Below are 21,589 nucleotides of genomic sequence, written 5' to 3' on the forward strand. Positions count from 1 at the left end.
GCAGGGATTGTGGGGCTGGCGCAGGATTGGGCAGTGTTTCGTTCTGCTGTGCATGGGGTCGCTATGAGTCAGAAACGACTCGACGGCACTTAACATAACAGGGCAGACCCTGCCTCTCCACTGTTCAAAATCCTCCAAGAGTTTCTGTCTCAGTTTTCACCATAGCTAAGGAAGGCCTGCATATCCACACCCTGCCCCCATCCACAATGCTCCTCCTTACAGCTCTCTTCTCTACTCACTGTTCCCGCTACACTCCCTTCAAACAAGCCAGGCAGGCTCCTGCCTTAGGGCTTGCCCAAATACCCTGTGTCTGGGAAAGGAGGACACTCACCTCCGAGATGTCCCGCACGGCTGGTTACTTCACCACTTTTGAGTCTCTCCTCCTTTGAGGAGGTCACCTCCTCAGGGCGGTTTTCTTTGCCCTAAATTGCAATACTTCTCCCCAAAAGTCCCTCTTTCCCTTCCCTGTCTTATTTTTTCCTTAGCACTTATCACCAAACATACTACAATAAAACCTGCGAAAGTCAGAACCTGTGTAAGGCAGAAACTTGTCGGAGAAGGGAAACTCAAATTATTTTCCACTAAAATGAGGGACAGAAAAGTGGTTAAGACTGCACCCTGTCAAAGGCGGAAAACTTATGAGAACAGGAAAAACAAGGCAGGCCTGTTGAGTTCCAGCTCTCCCAGGTTTCACTGTATATATATTTCCTTCTGTATTTTGTTCACTGTCTATCTACCCATTGCAATGTAAGCTCCATAAAGGTAACATTTGCCATTAACTTTGTCCCCTCTTAAATCCCAACAGCTAGAAGAGTTAGCACTTGAAAATCATTTGATGAATAAGAGAATAAACCATGTGTGGCATATGTGTCATGTGCCAGATGTTGGGAACTGAGACTAATCAGCTCTCAGTTCCCTGTCTTCAAGGAGTGACAGCCTGGGAGGAGGCCACCAGACAAACTGATAACAGCAGTGGGTTGTGATGGCAGATCCCATGAGATGGGAGGGGACATGGAAGAGGGTAGGGCCAACTCTGGTGGGAGGGATGGTGTAGACAGAGGTCCACCCAAGATGGCAGGCAGACTATAGGTACCTTTGTTCCCAGAAAGGGGTTGGAAGAGAGCCTGGAGTAGTGTGGGAGTATTCAGGGGTCACTGCTTTGACCTGCCATGAAGCAATCAGGCCTTAGGGACCCTGCTGGAGTCCAGGCTGGGAATGCCTCCCTGCTGAGTGCGGGAAGCAGCTGGCCCACCTACATGCCATTGTCACCTCTTTCAAGTACCAGTGGGAACCCGAGGTCACTCTCAGTGTGTGGCTGGCTCTCCAGCTCCATCCCCTGCTCTGTCCCATGAGGCTCCTCTGTGTCTAATGCCAATCATGAAGGAGGACACATGTCCCCCACTGCCCTATCTAGGGCTGTCCTCTTCATTGGAAGGGTAGTATCACTCACTTCAATGGGTGAAACAGAGTGCCAACATCAGGCAGTTACAAACCTCAGGAAAATCACCAAATTCTGAGTCAGGTCCTGAGACAGCAAACCAAGCAGTCCCAGAGACTTCCAGGGGAGCTTTGGGAGATGAGGGTTCTGAAAGTCCATGGAAACCTGTCTCCTCAGCTCTTTCCTTCCCTCAGCCCATGTTCACATGGCATCCACTGAGGGAAAGGCACTCTCTTCCTAGGCCCCTAAAGATACTGTCTATGCTTCAGGATGAACAGTATCAACATGCAGACAAGCCTACCTGGCTCTCAGGTCCTTGCCAGCTGCCTCCATTCCTTGTAGTCTTCCCTGGGGAGGATCCTTGCCTGTCCCTGGCTGCAGTACTTGGTTGCCCTGCCCAGCACCCTGGCCAGCTGCCTTCTGGCCTAGGTCGGCCAGCCGTACTTGCCAGCGGGTGATAAGGCCTTGCTCACAGTCTGGCTTCTCCCTAGATGCCCTACTCTAGCTTTAGTGCCTGTGTCCATCCTTGCTGGCTGCCACCACATTCCTGGGAGTGGCTTGCCTGGAACACCCTCCCCCTGCTGCCTGCTCCAAGCCCAATCTGTCTTCTGCCAGCTATACTCCCTGGGCACACACCTCCCCTAGCTCTATGGCCAGCTGGGCTTACCCTTCTGTGTTCTGCAAACCACCCATGGTGACAGATGACATCATCCACAGTACAGATCCAGAATTTCGCTTTGGAGTTCATGTTCCCACTTCCTCTTTGGCCTTTGCCAACTCAACTCATCCAGAAATCTGCCTGGCTTAATCCTGATAGTCCCTGTCTCTTTTAAGTTTTTCCCTCGATCCCTAGCTTCCTTCCTGGTCACAGTGTTCATTTTAATGTTGTTTCATACCTTACAGGTAGTCTTTTATATGTATTGAATATAAAGCAATAAAAATTTTAATTGTGCTTATACCCAGGTTTACGGGTTGTGCTGAGGCTGAGTTGGCTGAGATGCCCTTGTGCTATGGCCTGCTCTGGGGCAGTGAAGAAGCCTGGACTCTTGTCTTAGCTCCACTGGGTTCATTGAAGATTTCAGTCTTTCTAGAAGAAACCTAGGTTTAGATAGGTAGGGGAAAAATGTACAGTCCAACTTAGGGTGTGGCCTTGGGCATGTCCCCACCCCTCTCAAAATCTCAGTGCCTCCTCTGTGTAACAAAAGGTCTGGTCAGCTTTCTTCTTCTTCTTTTTTTTTTTGCATTTTTTTGGTTGTTATATAATATATATAATCCAACACTTTTACATGAACAATTAATGGCATCGATTATATTGATCACAATATACAGCCATCACCTCTATCCATTGCCAAAATTTCCTTCACCATTAACAGATACTCAGAAAAAACAAAACCAAACTCACTGCCACTGAGTTGATTCAGACTCATAGTGACCTCCATTGGGTTTCCAAGGCTATAACTCTTTACAGAAGCAGACTGCCCAATCTTTCTTCCACAGAGCAGCTGATGAGTTTGAACCACCACCTCTCTGGTTAGCAGCCAAATGCCTTAACCACTGCACCACGAGATGCTCAACGCTTTCTGAATAATGACTCCTCCCTCCCTCTCCTGCCCACCCATGGTAACCAAATATATAGAGATACTCTACATATTTTCCTATTCTAGATGTTTCATGTGCCCAGCCTCCTTTCTTCTGAACTACACTGTGTTCTCTCTTTTTTATTTTAAGTTTTTATTTTGAAACAACCACCAACTAACAGAAAAGATGAAGGTCGAGAGTAAAGAACTTCTTTCTTCCTGAACTCTGAGAGCAAGTAGCTTACATGACACCTCATCAGCCTGAACTCTCTGGTGTGTATTTCCCAAGGCCAAGGTCAGGCCAGGCCTTTCTGCACAGACACCTCCCTCTCACATTGGGCTCTGACTTGCCATGCCAGGTCCCTGTCTGCAAAGCATGGGAAGTGCAGGGAAACCTGAACCCAATGCAACTGCCTTGTTTTTCCAGCTCTTGAAAATTTTCACCTTTGACAGGATGCAGTCTCACTACTTTTCTATTGCTCATTTTAGTGTTTGCTTTCTTTAGTGTTTCTTTTTTAGTTCTCTTTCTCTGACAGGTTTCTGCCTTATACAGGTTCCAGCTTTTGTGTGTTTTCATGTACTTTATATGTAGCACCTTAGTTAATCTTCACAAAAACCCTTTGAGATGTAATGACTGTTGTCATCTTCATTTTAGAGACAAGGAAACTGAGGCACAGAGAAGTTACTTAAGTCACTTAAGATAAGACAGCTACTCTGATAGATCCAGGATTCAAATGCAGGTGGTCTGGCTTCAGAGCTTTTAACCTTCCCAAGTGCTTGTAGAAGTCAGGGGAAGGGGAACCCAGGAATTTACCATTTACTTGAAAGCAAATATATAAATATAAATATTGATAATCCATGCCAGAATAAGAAGAGGTCAAACTACTGTGTGCCAGGCACTGTGTCATGTATGTTATATCCAAACATAATTTCATTTAGTCTTTTACAACTTTGAGAAACATGGACTACTATTCTTCTCATTTTCCACATAAGAAGACTGGGCCATAAAAAGGGTAAGAGACTTTCTAATAAGTGGCAGAGCCAGGGTTTGAGCCCAGGTCTGCTGACACCAAAGTCAAGTTCTTGTCATCATGTTCTACTACAAACTGAAGCACTTTAACATTCAGAGGGCAGAGAGCAGAGGATACCACTACTTCACTCTGATTGGCAGCAGGGTTGGGAATGGAGTTTTCCAGGCTCTGAGCAAGTGTATCATATGCATGATTCTACCTACTGTTTCACAACAACCTCAAGTTGCCTCTCTACCTCCAGAGTAGAGAAGGGCAGCTCAGAAGGGCCAAACAGTATGAAGGTTGAAGGCATGGAGATGGGCAAGTGCAGGGCAGCAGGACACAACCAGAGCTTTAAGCACCTGTGGGGTGGGAGGTGGATGAGGTGGGAAAGCTGCTGGCACTGACTCATGAAGGTGTCAGTGTCTCCAAGAATGGGCCTTCTGCAGTCAACCACCCTGATAGAGTGAGTTGTTAGACTTGTGATTTTGGAACCATGGTTGCAGGGGACATCAAGCTCAATTGGCATAACATGCTACACAAAAACATTGTTCTACATCCTACCTTAGTGAGCAGTGACTGGGGTCTTAAAAGCTTGCAAGTGGCCATCTAGATGCAACAATGGGTCTCTTCTCATTCAGAGCAAAGAAGAATAAAGAAAACCAAAGATGCATGGAAATAATTAGTCCAAGGGACTAGCAGACCATGTGAACCTCAGCCTATATGACCATAAGACCAGAAGAACTAGATGGTGCCCGGCTACCAATGTCAACCATTTGGAAAGGGATCAGTGCAGGAGATCCTGGCTAGAGTGGGAGAACAATGTGGAAAAAAAGTCAAAATCATAGAAAAGTCCAGGTTTACTGGTCTAATAGAGCTTGGCGAGACCCCTGAAACTATGGAAGAGGGCCTAAAACAAACAACAGATAGGCATGGGGTGAACATTTACACCAGGTAGATACACTCCTTAGAATAATCAATCATAGGAGAACAGAAGAGCAGTGTTTACTCAGGGAGATAGCTCAGAGGCAGGAATGCATAGGACAGAAGGACACAGGGAAGAGGTAAATATAGGGAGGAAGTAGGCAGAGAGCTATTACATTGTGAGGATTGAAGTCAATGTCACGAAACAAAATGTATTGCTGCATAGAAAACAAATTTGCTCTGTAAACTTTCACTCATATCACAATAAAAATTAAAAAAAAAGAAAGAGGAGACTGGGTTAGGGTTGGACATGGTAAATGGGGAGTGAAACTAAATGTACATGTAATGTTGGATGTAAAACAAGCTCTTAAAAAATTTGGAACAACAACAACAAAAAAGAAAGAATGGACCTTCTCCTTGTGGACAGTGAATAGCCTCTAATGTCTGTGGGATTCTTCATTCATCACAGACCACATCTGGGCCCCCCACCCAAAAGACTCCAGGACCATGGCTAGAGAACAACTTTTTCTTCATTTTTCTAGGCCTATGGGACCAGAGGACCCTCTGGAAACCTGGCATCCCTTTTGCCCCACTCCATATCCTCTTACCTGCGTTCAGGCACATCAGTACCCAACTCTGGGCTCTGAAATACCTCCCAACAGATGTCTCGTTTAAGGCCAGAGCGAAGTGCCAAAGGGTACCTGATCGAGCACAGCACCCCACAAGTGAGCTCAGATGATCTTCTCTGACCTTTAGAAAAGTCTGTCTTCTCCTTGGGAAGAGACATGGGCTTAAAATTGTCTGCATGGCCCTCTTGCCCAGGTGTTTTTTTGCAAAGTCTTTCTGAGCAAAATCTTCTCAGTGCTGAACTCTGCTGCTTCCGGAGTGGAGCTATCTGATAGGCTGATAAGACCTCGAAAAAGTCTACATATCACATCAGGGCAGCCAGAGATGGTTCCATCCAAACCATATGACAATCATTCATTTTATTTATGAGAAACTGAGCTTCAAGCTTCACAAAGGGCAAAGGAGCCCACCCAAGCTCACAGAGCTAGTAACTGACAAAGCCAGGACTCAATTCCCAGCCCTGACTCCAAAGTCCAAGCCCTTTTCCTACCTCCTCAAAATACAAGTGAAGAAACCAAGTCCCAGAGAGGGAACACAACTTGCCCAAAGCCTTTGGTTCCAGAGATCACATCACACATCCTCTGTAAGAGACTTCATTTCAAACAATACCCAAGATGGAAAAGGTAAAAGTTTCCTGTGATTTTCAGCTAATAAAATTCAGGTGGACCCACATTCAAACCTGGTGTCAGACACTCCATCTACTCATATGTCATTTTTGTTTCATTTTTACTGTCCATGAATCAAGAGAATTGGAGCTTATCTCCAGTTTGTTCACCTTTGATGTGTTGTGCACATAAGGCTGTCAAAGTCACATCCTGGCTTACAGCTTTCAGCTGCCGTCCACTGCCTAGACACAAAGATTATCTTAGTCTGGAAAAAATCAGAATCATACTAATGGAGGGAAGGGGAGAAAGAAGAAAGGAGGATGTGAGGAAATAAAGAACAATGAAGGAGGAAGGAAGCAAGGAAGGAAACATCACCCTTGTTGAGAGCCTCCTGTATGCCAGGCCTAGGAAAAGTAAATGCATGTTATCCTATTATTATTCAGTTCTCACACAGAGCCTGTAAAGTAGTTATCTGTTATTAAATGAAGAACTGAGGTTCAGAGTGCTTGCCAGTAAGTGCTAGAAGCAGGGCTAGAATCTGATCTGTCTCCGTCCAAAGCAAAGACTTTCTAGAACACTGGTACTTTCTTATGAGCTCTTCTAAGTCCTAGAGGTTCACAATAGTGCCACAGGGGCCCCTTAAGCCTATGGGGGAGGTTCAGAGGGTGGCCTTTCTTGAAGAGTTCTTTGGAAGAATGAATTCTATGGCTAAAAAATAGTTGATTACTACTAATAATGAACAAACAAACAAACCTGTTGCTGTCACATTGACTCCAACTCATGGCACAAATGATTTGCACTCATCTACTAACTCAAAGGTTGATATCTCAAACCCACCCAGCAGCACGACAAAAGAAGCCTGGTGATATGCTTCCATAAGATTACAGCCAACACAACTCTATGAATTAGTTCTACTATATAATACACGGAGTTACCATGAGTCAACCCTACTAATAGTCTTCTATTAAAGATGGTGGGGAAAACATTTTTAAATTGTATTTTTTGATATAATAAGCCAACAATAAAGAGGAGAATGAGAGAGGAGACTGGCAACAAAAGTTTGGAAGCTGGAAAAAGATGAATAGCTGGAAAAGACTCTGCAGATCCAAGAAACTGGAATCCTAAGTTGGCAGTGGGGAAAGCTGAGAACCAATCTGATTTACTCCTCAGGATCCCTCAAAGAGTCTGGAGGTGGGGCTGCTGGGAACCAAAATAAGGGCAACTGGTTGAAAGTCTTGTCTGAAGCAGTTAGACACCCATGCCTTCCTCAATTTCTGCAGTTAACCTCAGCAAAAATCTGGAGATTTATTTTCTGTAAAGGGGGAAACTGTAGATCTTTGAAGGGAAACTATTGGGCCAGTTGAGGTAAGGTTAGGGGTACTGTAAAGAAACAAGAAGGGATTAAGTAAATGTCCTATAGGATGCTGAGACCTCCCCGCCGCCCCCCCCCCCCAGGCCTTTTTCCTCTAGTTGACACTCAGAATAAGGGAAGTGACCTTTCACTCTCTAGAAGGGAGACTAGAAGAGTTTCCATGAGGGTTCTGCCCAAGAAGAAAGACCAAACACAGTGACATTAAAGACTCCCCAGCGGAACAGCCCAGATGGTCAGCGATGGAGAAGCTCATTGTCCGTGAGCCACTTTTATACCCATAGCTTCCACTCATCTTTAAGCTCTCAACTTTTAAATATGAGATGACACCGGAGGTTACCAACACTGAGGAAAGAAGCCAAAACAAACATATAAATAAAAGGGAACTTGAGGGTAATAGAAACTATGCAAAAAAGAAAACTATAACAAAACAAAGCAAAACAACTTATTAACACTTTCAGAGAGATACAAGAAGGTACAGTATCTATACAATAAAACAGCAGACAATTAAAAGAAACATTCAGAAAAAAAAGTACTCTTGAAAATTAAAAAAGTATGATAACAGAAATGAAAGATTCAAGAGAATGGCTGGAAGACAAAATGGTGGTGGTGGGGGTGTAGTTCTCAGAAAGTAGAGCAAAAAGATGAAGAGATGGAAAATCTGACAGAAAGATAAAAATTAGAGGAACAAGTCAGTTGGTCCCAATCCAGGATAAGAGGAGTCCCAGAAAGAAAGAAGAGGGAAAAAACAAAACAACAACAACAACAACAACAACAAAAACCCAGAAGAAAGGAAATCATCAAAGAAACAATTCAAGAAAATTTCTTAAAGTAGAAGTCTCTGAGCTGCCAGAATGAAAGGGCCATTGAGTGATGACAACTGATCCATAACAAGATCCACTGCTGTAAAATGTCATAAATCATAGGGATGAAGAGAAGATCCTGTTGTTGTTGCTGTTATGTGCCCTTGAGTCGGATCCAACTCATAGTGACTCCTCCTTGGGTTGCCGAGGCAGTATCACTACAGAAGTAGATCGCCCAACCTTCCTTCCGAGGAGTGGCCAGTGGGTTTGAACCACCAGCCTTCTGGTTAGCAGTCAAGTGCCTTAGGCACTATGCTACCAGAGCTCCTGAGAAGATCCCAAGACAGTAAAAATCATTGGGACAGGAATCAGAATGTATAAGGAATTTTTAATACCAACTGGGAAGCTAGAGGGCAATGTAGCAATACCTTCAAAACTCTGAAGGAAAATAATTTCCAACTCAGAATCCTTCACTTCAGTGAAGGCAGCATAAAGATATTTTCAACATTTTCAGACGTTCAAGATGTCAAAACATTTCTCTGTCATGCACCCTTTCTCAAGAAACTGCAGAAGAATGTGCTCTATGAAAATGAGGAAGTAAACCAAAGAAAAGGAAGACATACGGTTCCAGAAAAAGGAGATCCTACATACAAGGCAAAGAAAATCCCAGAAATGGGGTGAAGGGAGATTCCAGGAGGGCAGCTGTGCCAGGGGTTGGGGCGGGGGGCAACCAGTTCAGCCTGGAGTGGGCCAGGTGGCTTCTGGGGTGACTGCCTCAGCAAGATGGAATTTACTGATGATGCATCTGAATGTCCTTCAAGGGAGATTCTGAGGTGAGAATTTAGGGATTGAACTAATAATAAAAATATACAAAACTAGGCAAAAATAGACAAACAAATAAACAAATAACCTAACCACACAATTATTACACAGAGTGAAATAGAAAAATTATACAGGAAAGAAAAAGTAACCATAATTTATTACATGACTTTGCCATGCATCTTGTAAGATACAACTCTAATGAGGGGATGAGGGAACAGGAGGGATGATGTGGAAGGTGGAAAGGACTGTGAGTCAATAGATAATGCTTATAACTGAGAAAGGAGGCTGCATGGCACAAGTGGTTTGTGATTGGCTGCTAACCTAAAGGTTGGTGGTTCTAACCTACCAAATGGCTTCACAGAAGAAAGGTCTTCTGGACTGCTTCTGTAAAGATTACAGCTAAGAAAACTTGATGGAGCACTTCTACTCTGTCTCTCAGGGTTGCCATGAGTCAGGGGCCTATGGCAGCTAACAACCAGCAGTGTATATCTACAAAAAAAAGCACCTATGGTGATGGGAACTGAAATAGTGAATAGAAATTAAACTGCTTGTTGGCGCCCCCTCTTAAGCAGTGCCCAGAGCACATGCCAAATCTGCCACACCCTAGATATACCTCTGCTAACAACAATGACAAAGCTGAAAAAGGCCCCTAGGTGGCCCAAATGGTTTGTGCCCAATTCCTAACCTGAACGTTGGCAGTTCTAACCTAGTCAGTGGCTCCCCAGAAGAAAGGCCTAGTGAACTGCTTCAGTAAAGATTACAGCCAAGAAAACCCCATGGAGTAGTTGCAACTCATGTCGCCATGAGTTGGAATTGACTTGATGGCAACTAACAACAACAACAACAAAGCTGAAAAACCAAGAAGCAGCCATCCAAGCATGTTGTTTAGAAGTATGGGGGTAAAGGCCAAGCTAATCAGCCCAAAGCGATAAAAGTTATTGCTTCTGGGGAGGACAAAAAAATATGAGGGAAAGAGGAAGGGCAGATGCTTTCTGTAACAAAACTTGTGAAATATCTGACTCTAAACTCTGTGCATGTGTATTTGATAAAGATGAAAACTGAAAGAGAAAGAGTGTGCTGTCACTCTCTGTGTTTTCCACATGGGAGAGACAGAGAGAATCCAGTTTTTCCCTGGGCACTCAGCCTGAATCTCAACCCCCACCTCACCCCCACCCTACAGGAAGGGAGCCAGGACTCAGGCAGGCTCTGTCCAGGCTCAGAGGACAGTGAGTCCTGGAAAGGCTGCAGCTCTCTGGAGCCACTGTGTGCTGGGGGTGGGGTGGGGAGACTTCACTCTCCACATACACTTTCCCTCGAGGCAGAGCTATGTGTTGCCCTAGACCCTACCTGGGAACCACAGCAGCCTTGGTTGAAAATGGATTCTCCTTTAAATTTTAATAGATGCAATTAGGTCTTCCCTTCTGGTCCTCAGGACTCCGGAGGCTCTGGCCTCAGCACTCTAGACACTCAGTCTGCCCAATGATCAATACATCTTTTTCCTTTTCACATTTTCTTTTCTTTTTTTACTGTCCATGTCTTGGGTTTCATAGTGACAAAACTGACTTTCTCTAATGTCTGCAGGGAGTGTTCCCTGGGAAGTCTTTTGAGTACTCAGAAGAAAGATGTTAGGCCAGCCCAGAGAGTCAACCTAACTAGACTATCTTATATCTGGTAATTTTATTTTGGGGATAATCTTCATGAAGGTTTAATTTTTTCCAAGAATCTAAATGGTTTTCTGGGAACAGAAATTCCCTCCTCTTGTTTTCAAAATAGCCATTCATAAACCTATTGCTGGTAAAGACCTGGAGCCCTAAAGGTAGCCTGGAAGGGTGAAAAGAGGTCTGGATTGGGGCAGTGAGGCACAAGAACTCTTTCCCTTTCCCACCCCCAAATCATCCATACCGCCTGCTCCACAACCAGCATCTCTCTTTCCTCTGTTTCTACAGGAGTAGCGTCTTTTCCCATCAGTGCTTTGGACCCACCTTGCACTCTCTCTAGGACTTATTCCTCTACTCTGTCCCTCCTCCCCCTAGCATCATCCATTGGCCCCTTGCTCGTAAATCATTCCTAGTAGTACACAGTATGCATGAGGTCTCTTAGCTTAAATACCTCCCTGCTTTACCCTACACCCCTCTCCAGGTCCCACCCCTGTTTCCTTGCTTCCCTCCATAGCCAGGCCCTTAGGGATAAGGTTTATATATGATGTTTCCACTCCTCATTTCAACCCATGCCATGTGAAGTCAATCTTTTCCTCTCCACTGAAACAGTTCCCATCAAGGTCATCAGTGATCTCTACATGGTCATATTCAATGGACATTTACTTGTCCTCACCATCCTGGGCCTCTGAGCAGCACTAAACATAGCTCCCTCCTTCTTGAACACTTTCTGCTCTTGGCTTCTAAGATTTCACACTTTGCTGGGTTTCCTCCTACTCCTTTTCAAACTCTTTTGCACTTAGTATATCCTGGGGCTCAGAACTGAACACTTTTTCCTTTTCTCTCTTCTCTATCTCCCTAGGTGACTTTATCCAGTCCCTTAGCCATAAAGAGCATCTATTCATTGACAAGGAGCCCTGAGGGTGCAGTGGCTAAGAGCTGGGCTGTCAACAGAAAGAAACATCTTTTTTCTTTTCCATTTCCACCCTTCCAGGCTACCTTTAGGGCTCCAGGTCTTTACCAGCAATAGGTTTATGAATGGCTATTTTGAAAACAAGAGGAGGGAATTTCTGTTCCCAGAAAACCATTTAGATTCTTGGAAAAAATTAAACCTTCATGAAGATTATCCCCAAAATAAAATTACCAGATATAAGATAGTCTAGTTAGGTTGACTCTCTGGGCTGGCCTAACATCTTTCTTCTGAGTACTCAAAAGACTTCCCAGGGAACACTCCCTGCAGACATTAGAGAAAGCCAGTTATGTCACTATGAAACCCAAGACATGGACAGTAAAAAAACAAAAGAAAATGTGAAAAGGAAAATGGAAAATAAAAAAGATGTTTCTTTCTGTTGACAGCCCAGCTCTTAGCCACTGCACCCTCAGGGCTCCTTGTCAATGAATAGATGGACACCAGCAGCCCCATGGGAGAAAGATGTAGCAGTCTGCTTCTGTAAAGATTATAGCCTTGGAATCCATATGGGAAAGTTCTACTCTATCTTATAGGTTCACTATGAGTCAGAATGGACTTGATGCCAATGGAGATTAGATACTGCACCCAGATATGTTATTTTCAGCTCAGACCTGTCCTCTGAGTGCCAGGTCCATATACACAGTTGCCAAATGCCTTTCTGAACACCTGCACTTGGATGTATGACTGATATCTCAAGATTAACATAACCACCAAAGTTTTGTACTCCCCTTCTCCAAGCTTATTTCTTACTACTCCCCATCCCTTCCTCTCTCAATAAATGACACCACCATCAATCATCCAATACTCAAGCCAGAAATTTGGTTGTAATTCTTAATTCCAACTTCTCTTTTTCACCCTCCTTATCCGGTTCATCAGAAGTCCAATAGGTCCAGTCCTCATCTTTACTGACACCTCCCTGGTCTAAGACACTGGATATCTCACCTGGACTCTGCAATATCCCACCCTCCCATCTGCTTCCCCAACCCCCACCCTCATCCTGAAATCCAGGCCATGTTTCCTAAGAGAGATGGAGCAATGGGATTTGGGTGCCTAAAGAGGAGAACAAAACCCGCCATGGACTCATGTGATGGAAGTTGGATAGAACTGTACTTCCAGGAAGAAGTCTGAGAATTAAAGAGAGATTAAGACACTGGGACTCAGGAAGAAAGCAGGGCCCTGACAGCCTGGACTCTCCCAGGGAGAAAAGCAGGCTCCATCCAGAGTTGAGAGCCCAGGACCCATCCTCACCAACCTCTAGAACACATAGCTCTGCTCAAAGCAGGCACTGGTCTAGAAGCTGGCAGCCACAAGCCAGACCTTTTGGCATCGTTTGTTTCATTGTTACCTTTAAAAATTTGATCAGCAAGCAAGTAACCTTGGCTTCTAACACCATACATTCAGCCCATAAGTAAAGCCCTCTGACTTTGCCTTGGGTGACTTCAGACCAATGGGTTGGTCCTGCCCAGCCTAGTTCAGTCTAATTCTGTGACCTTGTTCTAACCCTGAGGGCTCAACTCACTCTCAGGTTCTAAGAGCCACTGAATCCAGGGATCTGCCCTTTCCCCAAGGTCTGAGTCAATTCTGATAAGAGGGAGGCAGATTCCTTCATTTGATGTACATTCTCCAGCATTGTTTATGTGCCAGGCACAATTCTAGGCACTGAGGGTACAGCATTGAACCAAACACAATTCCTGCCTTCTGTGGGGGGAACAAATGAATGAACTAGTAAATACAAGGAGGAAAACAAAGCAGGGAAAGGAAGGGGAATAAGAAAGGTGCAAGTTTATGTTGGGTGTTCTGGGAAGGTTTCACTGTCAGGGTAAATAAGGGAGGGAAGTGAGGAGGCCAAGGACTCTCTGGAAAATGAGATTCCAGGCAGAGGGAATGCAAAAGCCCTGAAGAAGGAGCATGTCTGAGAAAAAGCAAAGAGGCCACTGTGGTTGAAGTACAGGGCTGTGAGGAGTGAGGGGTCATGTGGCAGGTAAAGTCAGGGAGAAGCTGGGCCCAGAACATACAGGGGTGCTTTGCAGGCCACTCAAGAGCTGTGGAGGGCACTAAGCAGAGGAGGGACAAGGTCTGCTGTCATGTTAACACCTATCACTCTGGTTGCTGGACTGAGAATCCACTGTAGTGGGAAAGGGCAGAAGCAAGAGACTGGGTAGGAGGATATTGTGATAATGCAGATGGGAGACAGTGGTGGCTTGGCCCAGGAGGTGGGAAAAAATAAGTAGATTCTGGGTTTGGTTTCCAGGTTGAGCTGACAGGATTTGCTAACAGATGTGAGGTAAGAGCATCTGGAAAAATGAAGCTGCCTGTGTAAAATGTTCATTGTGTTTAACTCGATGAGTGATTTTGCTTCTTTTCTTCAAAAGATGCTTTAATTTACTTCCTTTGGTCACTTAAAAGGAGCTCTAGTATTGTAGTAGTTAAGGCATTTGGCTGCTAACTAAAAAGCTGGTGGTTCAAACCCACCAGCTGCTCCCTGGAAGAAAGATTAGGCGGTCTGCTTCTGTAAAGATTTATAGCCTTGGAAACCCTATGGGGTTGCTTGAGTTGGATGACTGGATGGTTGTGAGTTTGGTTTGGTTTCAGTTTGGTCACTTAGAAGACTTTCAGAGACATTTAACAAGTGTGTGGTAATGTATACAGTTTTTCTGTCATGTTGTACAGTTTATAACCTCCATATTTTTGGTTCCAGTTTGGGATTTTAGAATGGCTTACCTAAGGAGTTTATTCTTCACAGCTATCCAAAAGGCTCCAACTTATCACTGCTTATCTAATTCATAATTTAATCAATTTGTTCACCAATAAACACACAGATGTTTATTACCAAATATTACCAAAGGCATAATTCAACATAATCATTAATTTTTGACTGGAGTTTACAGCAAGATGGGATTAAACCCCAAAACCAAACTCACTGCCATCAAGTTGATTGCGACCCATAATGACCCCTCCTTGGGTTTCCGAGGCGGTATCTCTATGGAAGTAGATTGCCCAATCTTCCTTCCAAGGGCTGGTGGTTTGAACTGCCAGCCTTCTGGTTAGCAGTCAAATGCCTTAGGCACTATGATATAGCCTGAAAAATATGCTATACTTCTTGGCTTCAAAGTCCAACAAAAATTATTAGAAAAGAATATAGCCTTTAAATTTAAAAAAATTAAAACTATTCTCTCCCAGGTATTATTTTGTGAACACACATGTGTATGTAAGCATGTGTTTAAACATAGATTCTCCATACAATAACAAGTGTTGGTTATGCTTCATGAACTATTAGATTTGAATAAGAATAAATTCAGCTATTAGATATGGAGATACATGAAATAGAAAGTACAAATATTACAATGTAACTTATTGAAGTAGAACACTACTGAATTAAGCCAACTTTTAAAATAATTTGTTAATCAAATATACGAAGTCCGGTAAGTCATCTTAGTGACTAGTGTGTTGTGCTGTTAATGTGTTGTGTTGTACTAAGGATGAATTCATTGGATATCTAGGTGGAGTGTCATGCAGGTAGCTGGATACATAAGAGACGCAGCTCTGGGGAGAAGTCCAGCTGGAGATATGAATTTTGGAGTCATCAACCTATAGATGCATATAGGGTCACTTTGGGAATGACTTTAGATGGAGCAGAGGGGAGGCTTTGGGGCCAAGCACTGGGGGGTTCTCATGGTTAGAGACTAAGGAGATGATGGGAAAATCACCAAAGATGATGAAAAGGTATAGACAATGAAGGAAAGGGAGAATCAAGAAAGACGTTTTTGTTAGGTGCCATTGAGTCGATTCTGAGTCATAGCAACCCTAAACAAACAAACAAACAAACAAAAAAAACTCACTGCTGTTGAGTTGGATATGACTCATAGTGACCCCTCCTTGGGTTTCTGAGGCACTATCACTACGGAAGTAGATTGCTCAACCTTCCTTCCGAGGAGTGGCTGGTGGGTTTGAACCACCAGCCTTCTGGTTAGCAGTCAAATGCCTTAGGCACTATGCCACCAGAGCTCCCTGTGTACAACAAAATGAAACACTGTCTACTTCTGTGCCCTCCTCTTGGGCTATGCTTGAGCCCATCATTGCAGCCACTGTGACAATCCATCTTGTTGAGGGTCTTCCCCTTTTTCTCTGACCTTCCACTTTACCAAGCATGATATCCATTAAAGATGATGAGAAGGTACGGACAATGAAGGAAAGGGAGAATCAAGAAAGATAGTGTTCTTTAAACCACCCAGTGGACAAAGTGTTTCAAGAAAGTTTGGTGGGATGAACAAATAAGTCAAATGTTGTCAGAAAATAGAGGTGGGAACTGACCACTGAATTCTACAAGGTGGAGGCCACTGTTGACCTTGGTAAGAGCAAAGGTAATCCCAAAGTTCTTTCTGGATGGGTCTGAGAAACAATGAGAGGCATGTTGTTGTTGTTGTTATGTGCCATTGAGTTGGCCCTGACTCACAGCAACCCCTCCTTGGGTTTCCGAGGCAGTATCACTATGGAAGTAGATTGCCCAACCTTCCTTCCAAGGAGTGGCTGATGGGTTTGAACCGCCAGCCTTCTGGTTAGCAGTCAAGTGCCTTAGGCACTACGCTACCAGAGCTCCTAATAAGAGGTGTGTTGTTTTTATGTGCCATCGAGTTGGACCCGACTCATAGCAACCCCTCCTTGGGTTTCCAAGGCAGTATCACTACGGAAGCAGATTATCCCATCTTCCTTCCGAGGAATGGCTGGTGGGTTTGAACTGACAGCCTTCTGATTAGCAGTCAAGTGCCTTAGGCACTATGCTACCAGAGCTCTTAATGAGAGGCATAAACTCCTCTTAATAAAGGCCTGATGGGCTAGGAGGGAACTCTGGGCAACCCCAATGCCCTTGAGGCATTATAATTCACACTTGTTGTCCCAGCTGACAGTTGGGCTTCTATTCCACTGCCTTATACTCCAGTCCCTAGTTGAGGCTGGGCTGCCCTTCTAAATTGGAGTCCTAAACCCAGCCATCCCTTGCCTCTAGCCCATGGTCAGCTCTCTGAGTTCTCCTGGCTCAGCTGGGCCTGGTATCCCAGCTGGATCTTGCCACTGTGCTGCTCATTCCCTTCAGACCCTAAGCACTGCCACCTGCTTCCCCCAAATGGGCTTGGGTGACCCTCCTGGCAGCTGGTTGATTACTTATCATTTCCAGTCTCTTCCTCTTCTACCCTAGCTTTCCTTGTCACAAGTGAACTTGAGTTAAGACAATACAGCCATTACTCCCAAGGAACAATATAACTTTGTATGTGTGAAAATAACATTCTGTAACAAAAAAGGCCTTCTAAAACAACCAAGGCAAATGCATGGGTTCTAGGGGAGAAAGCCAACACATTACCAATGGGCATTCCCATAAGGTTTCCTGGAACATATAGGTTTTGTTCAGGTATGAAAGTGATGGAGAATGCAGAAATGGAGTTGTGTGCATGGAAATCTATACAGAAATATTGACTGATGCAGTGTGTGCAGAGCATTGTCCTAGGACTCAAGTCAAGAGAGGTCTTGGAGGGAGATAGGAATAGATTTTGGTATGACTGTTACGCCAGAAAGAAGCTCTGGTAGCATGGTGCCTAATGCATTGACTGCTAACTAGAAGGTTGGAGGTTCAAACCCACCAGCTACTCTGTGGAAGGAAGATGGGGTAATCTACTTCCATAAAGATTAACTGCCTTGGAAACCCAACGGGGGTTGCTATGAATCCGAATCAACTTGATGGCAGTGGGTTTGGCTTTGGTTTGGTTATGCCAGAAGTAACATAGAGAATTGTAGGATGTGGAGGGGTCTGGGAGGGTCATTAGAGGAAGGGGCTGGCCTTTGAAAGCTGGGTAGGATTTGGTAATGGGTAGGCTTCAGCAGGCAGAAGAAAGTAAAGGCCAACAGGAACTGGTCAGACTGTGAGGCCAGGAATATCAGGCTGAGTTTAAACTGGATCCTGTAGGTAAGACAGTCATAGAAGGTTATGAGCAGAAGCATGACATAGGCAGAGCCATGCTGAAAGACACTCAATGGCACTGATGTGGTATACCCAGAGAGAGAGAGGCCAAAGCAGCAGCAGGAGAAGCAGAAAGAGACAACATCTGAATTGCTGACTATTTCATGTGGACAGCAGAATACGGGGACTAATTGGAAGGGGGAGGATCAGGAGAGAGGAAGGTTCCAAGATGATGCTGAGACTTTGAATGTGAAGGGCTGGGGGTGATGGCTGCTTTTTCTGAGATCTAGATGTGGAAGGAGCTGTTGGTGAGAAGTGGAGAGCTTGGCTGGCATATGCAGACTTGCAGTCGTCTGTGGGTCTCCCAGGAAAGATGCCCTACAGGGTCTGGAGTTCAGAAATGATGTGCTAGCTGGAGAACCAGATGTAGTGTCCTTGGCACAGTGATGAGGTTTAAAGTCAAGGGGATGAATGACATTGGCAAGGCAGAATGCTTGTGGCAAGAAGAAAAATCTGCCTGGCCTGGTACATGAATCATCATTGCACTGGGACTGCTGACCAACCCACCTTTCTTCTCTGCCTGTTCATGTCTCATCCATCCTTCCAGGCCCAGCCCCAAGCCATCTCTGGCTACTCCAGCCCTCAGGGATCTCTCCCTGCTGCCAGCTTCTCAGCCCTAACAACCCATAGTCTCAGCCCTGGACCTGAACCTGGCACAAGTGCTTTGAAGGTAGAACCCTCTAGGGTCAGTGACATCACCTGGCACAGGGCACCTACGAGGCACTGATCAAATACATCATTCCTGATGGATTGATTAATTGATTGATTGCTGAATTAGGGTTGAGAAAAATAGGAACGAGAGCTTAACTAGTGATAAAAACACTCACGATATTGGAACCTTACAGCATCTACTTGTTTATGTCTGGCTTATTAATTCATCATTATGGATGCATCTCAAAAACACTGTTGAGTAAAAATAACAAGTTGCAGATGTTATGATTAACCAGATTGGAGTAGCCATTAGTGATGTTTACTGAATATTTTCAGTTCTCCCAGGCCCAAGCCAGGATTGCCTTCCCCACTTTTTTGAAGTCAGGTGAGGCCATGTGACTTGCTCTGGCCAATGAAACATGAGCACACACTTCTTGGTGGAAGCTTTGAGAGCCAGTGCACAAGTCACCAGTTTTTAATTCTTCCTCTCTTGGCCTCTATTGGTCTGGATCCCTTAGTGACTCTGAAGAACGAAGCCCCACTGTAGAGCCTTGTCAAATATGTACTGGAGGGAAAAATAAACATTCATTGTGTTTAAAAAGAAGGGGGAGGAGGGGAAGAAGAAATGAGTCTAAGGTAAAACTTTGGTGACTGCAAATGGATATATTCACTGTTTCTGGGTGGGGGGCACCCTTGGTGTTTTGAGTGGGACATGTCTTGGTTGTATGTTTGTATGGAGGTTGACATCCATGGGCTCATCCATGGAATATCAGCGGTGCCTGCAGCTATGTGACAAAAGTGTTCCTACCTCCCACATTTCCAAACACTCCCGGTGGTGGTGGTGGGGTGATGCCACCAGCCCGAGAGAACCATGAATGTAGCAGGATCACTAGAAACAAGAGTGAGAGGCACAGTGGGTCCCCAGATGGGACAGCTGGACTGAGGAGAGTGAAAGATCTGATTGGCTACACTACAGAAATCCCTGTAAGTGCTCAAATTGGATGTGACAAGTTTAAAAAGTGGGGATGATCTTTCTCACAGTTGACAGTGCACAGTGAAATAATCTTGGAGACAGACAAAAAAAAAAAAAAGGATGTAATAGTGATAAAATGCACAGATTTCCATTTGTTCTGCAAGTATAAGCCTTTACACTGTTCTTACTGGATCTCTGACAATCCTACCAAGTATGTTACTAGCCCTATTTTACAGATGAGGTGAGGGTCAGAGACATGGAGGAATTGTCTGAAGTAGAACAAAGGTAAGTGGAAGAGCTGCTCTTGGGGTAGAAATGATGGACCATGGAAAAGAGGGAGGTCTTGAGGCAGAGCAGGTGGGAGTAAGTGACAGCCTGGATGTGACAATGGGTGAAGCGGGAGGAGTCGATACTGATTCCCAGATCTATGCTGGGGGAGAATGGCAGAGCCTTTGACTTTGACAAAGAGGAGGAGAAGGCATCCTTATGGAGAGAGAGTATAGGAACTTGGGTGTAACCTTTCACCTTTTACCTGAAGGCAGACCATGTGGGCAGAGACTGCCAGCAGACAGCAGAGCTTTAAATAAGAATGGGGAGAGCTTCCTGCCAGCTGTCTCTTCCCAGGCCCAGGCTTCACAGGGAATCCAGGGCAGTAGGGGTGTGTGTATGTGTGTGTGTGTGTGTGTGTGTGTGTGTGTATGGGTGTGAGGGAGCCACAGAAGAGATGAAGGGGTCTGAGAGGATCCAATGTACCCAAGGTCCAGAAGGAAGAAGTTAAAGGAAGGAGACGCCTCTGCACTCACAGCCCACAGGACCAGTGGTCACTAGGCGGTGCAGGGGTGCAGACTGCACTCCCTGACACTGTCAGAGGGGGTGGCACCAAAATGACCCCAGGGTCTGTGCCAAAGACTGGGCCAGTGCCCAGTAGGAGAGGCTGCCAAGGCAATGGCATCACTGGGGTTGGAGTCACCCATCACCCAGTGTGGTAGCTCCTTACACTGGCAGGTGGGCCAACTTGCCTGCCTTTGGGCAGAGAGGAGGGTCTCCACCTAGGCAGATGGCAGAGAGGAGGAGCTTCCCCAGGGGCGGGAGGGGCGGGGCTGTGCAGCGCTACAGTCACTCTGCCTAGGCGGGAAGGTTCGCTGGCTGCCAGCTCAGCTCACCCAGCATTGGTGGTGGTGGTGGTGGGGGGGGGTTGGCCACAGAGGGAATGTGTAACACAATGAGTTACTGAACTGGGTGACTCCAATCCTAGTGCCACTGCACAGGACCTAACCCTCTTCCCTCTTCCTTTAACTGGTGTTTGGATCTGACTGAATCAAGTTTTGCTAACTAGTAGGCCCTCCAGTCTGGAGGCTTGTGCTTCTCGGGACAGACGCAAACCACTCTTTCTGCACACACAGAATGCTGCTGAGGGCAAGCTCCTTGTCTGCCAGCTAACACTCAGCAGCCTCTCCCAGCCCCATGCGCAATCCTTGAGGAAGAGGGGAGCAAGAAAGTCACTGAGCTTACTTGCACCAAGGCTGTGATGAAGTCTGGGTGGCCTGGAAAAGGGCTCCGTGACATGTGAACACAGAGACACACGAGGGCACTCTAACCAAACAGCAGGAGCAGGAGCAGAAACCCTTTATAAACCCAAAAGGAAACAGGGTTTTGCATTTTGAAAAAGCTTTGGTCCACTGTTTCTCAGTGGAGCTGTTCTTAGTATTTGGGGCAGGATGCCCCGTGCCCCCCAACACACACTGCAGGATGCTTACCCTCCCTGACTCCCTCCTGTCTTTGTAACAACTTACCACAACCCCCCCCCCCCAACACACACACATTTCCAAACCCACCACCCCAGGCCTTGCTGGTCAGGGCCACCAGAGGCTGCAGACTGGTGGTCTTGGGGAGCTTGACAGCCTTTGCTCTCACTCAAGCCTTATGGAGGAACTTATGTCCCCACTTTTACTCTGTGAGGTAGGAACTTGCAGGGATGGGGAATCAGAGGCCCCCAGTGACACCCCCATGTTGGCCAGTACTCATGGGGACTGTCCCCTAGGAGGTAAGTTTTCCTCCACATTGTTGCCTCCAGGGCCATGTAGAATCAGGGCCGCATCAATGACACCAGAGACACAGACACAGGACCCTGAGACAGACACCACGGGACCTGCTTACA

At 45.5% G+C, this 21,589-nt stretch overlaps 1 protein-coding gene across 1 annotated transcript in view; it reads right to left on the bottom strand.

Moving 5' to 3' along the window:
* Positions 1-21,589, bottom strand: part of HIVEP3 (HIVEP zinc finger 3) — a 76,999-nt gene that overhangs the window by 44,631 nt on the left and 10,779 nt on the right. The gene's annotated exons all lie outside the window — the stretch shown is intronic.

Source organism: Orycteropus afer, unplaced genomic scaffold (assembly GCF_000298275.1).
Source record: "Orycteropus afer afer isolate SDZICR_OR568_19922 unplaced genomic scaffold, OryAfe1.0 scaffold00355, whole genome shotgun sequence".
Taxonomy (NCBI): Eukaryota; Metazoa; Chordata; class Mammalia; order Tubulidentata; family Orycteropodidae; genus Orycteropus; species Orycteropus afer.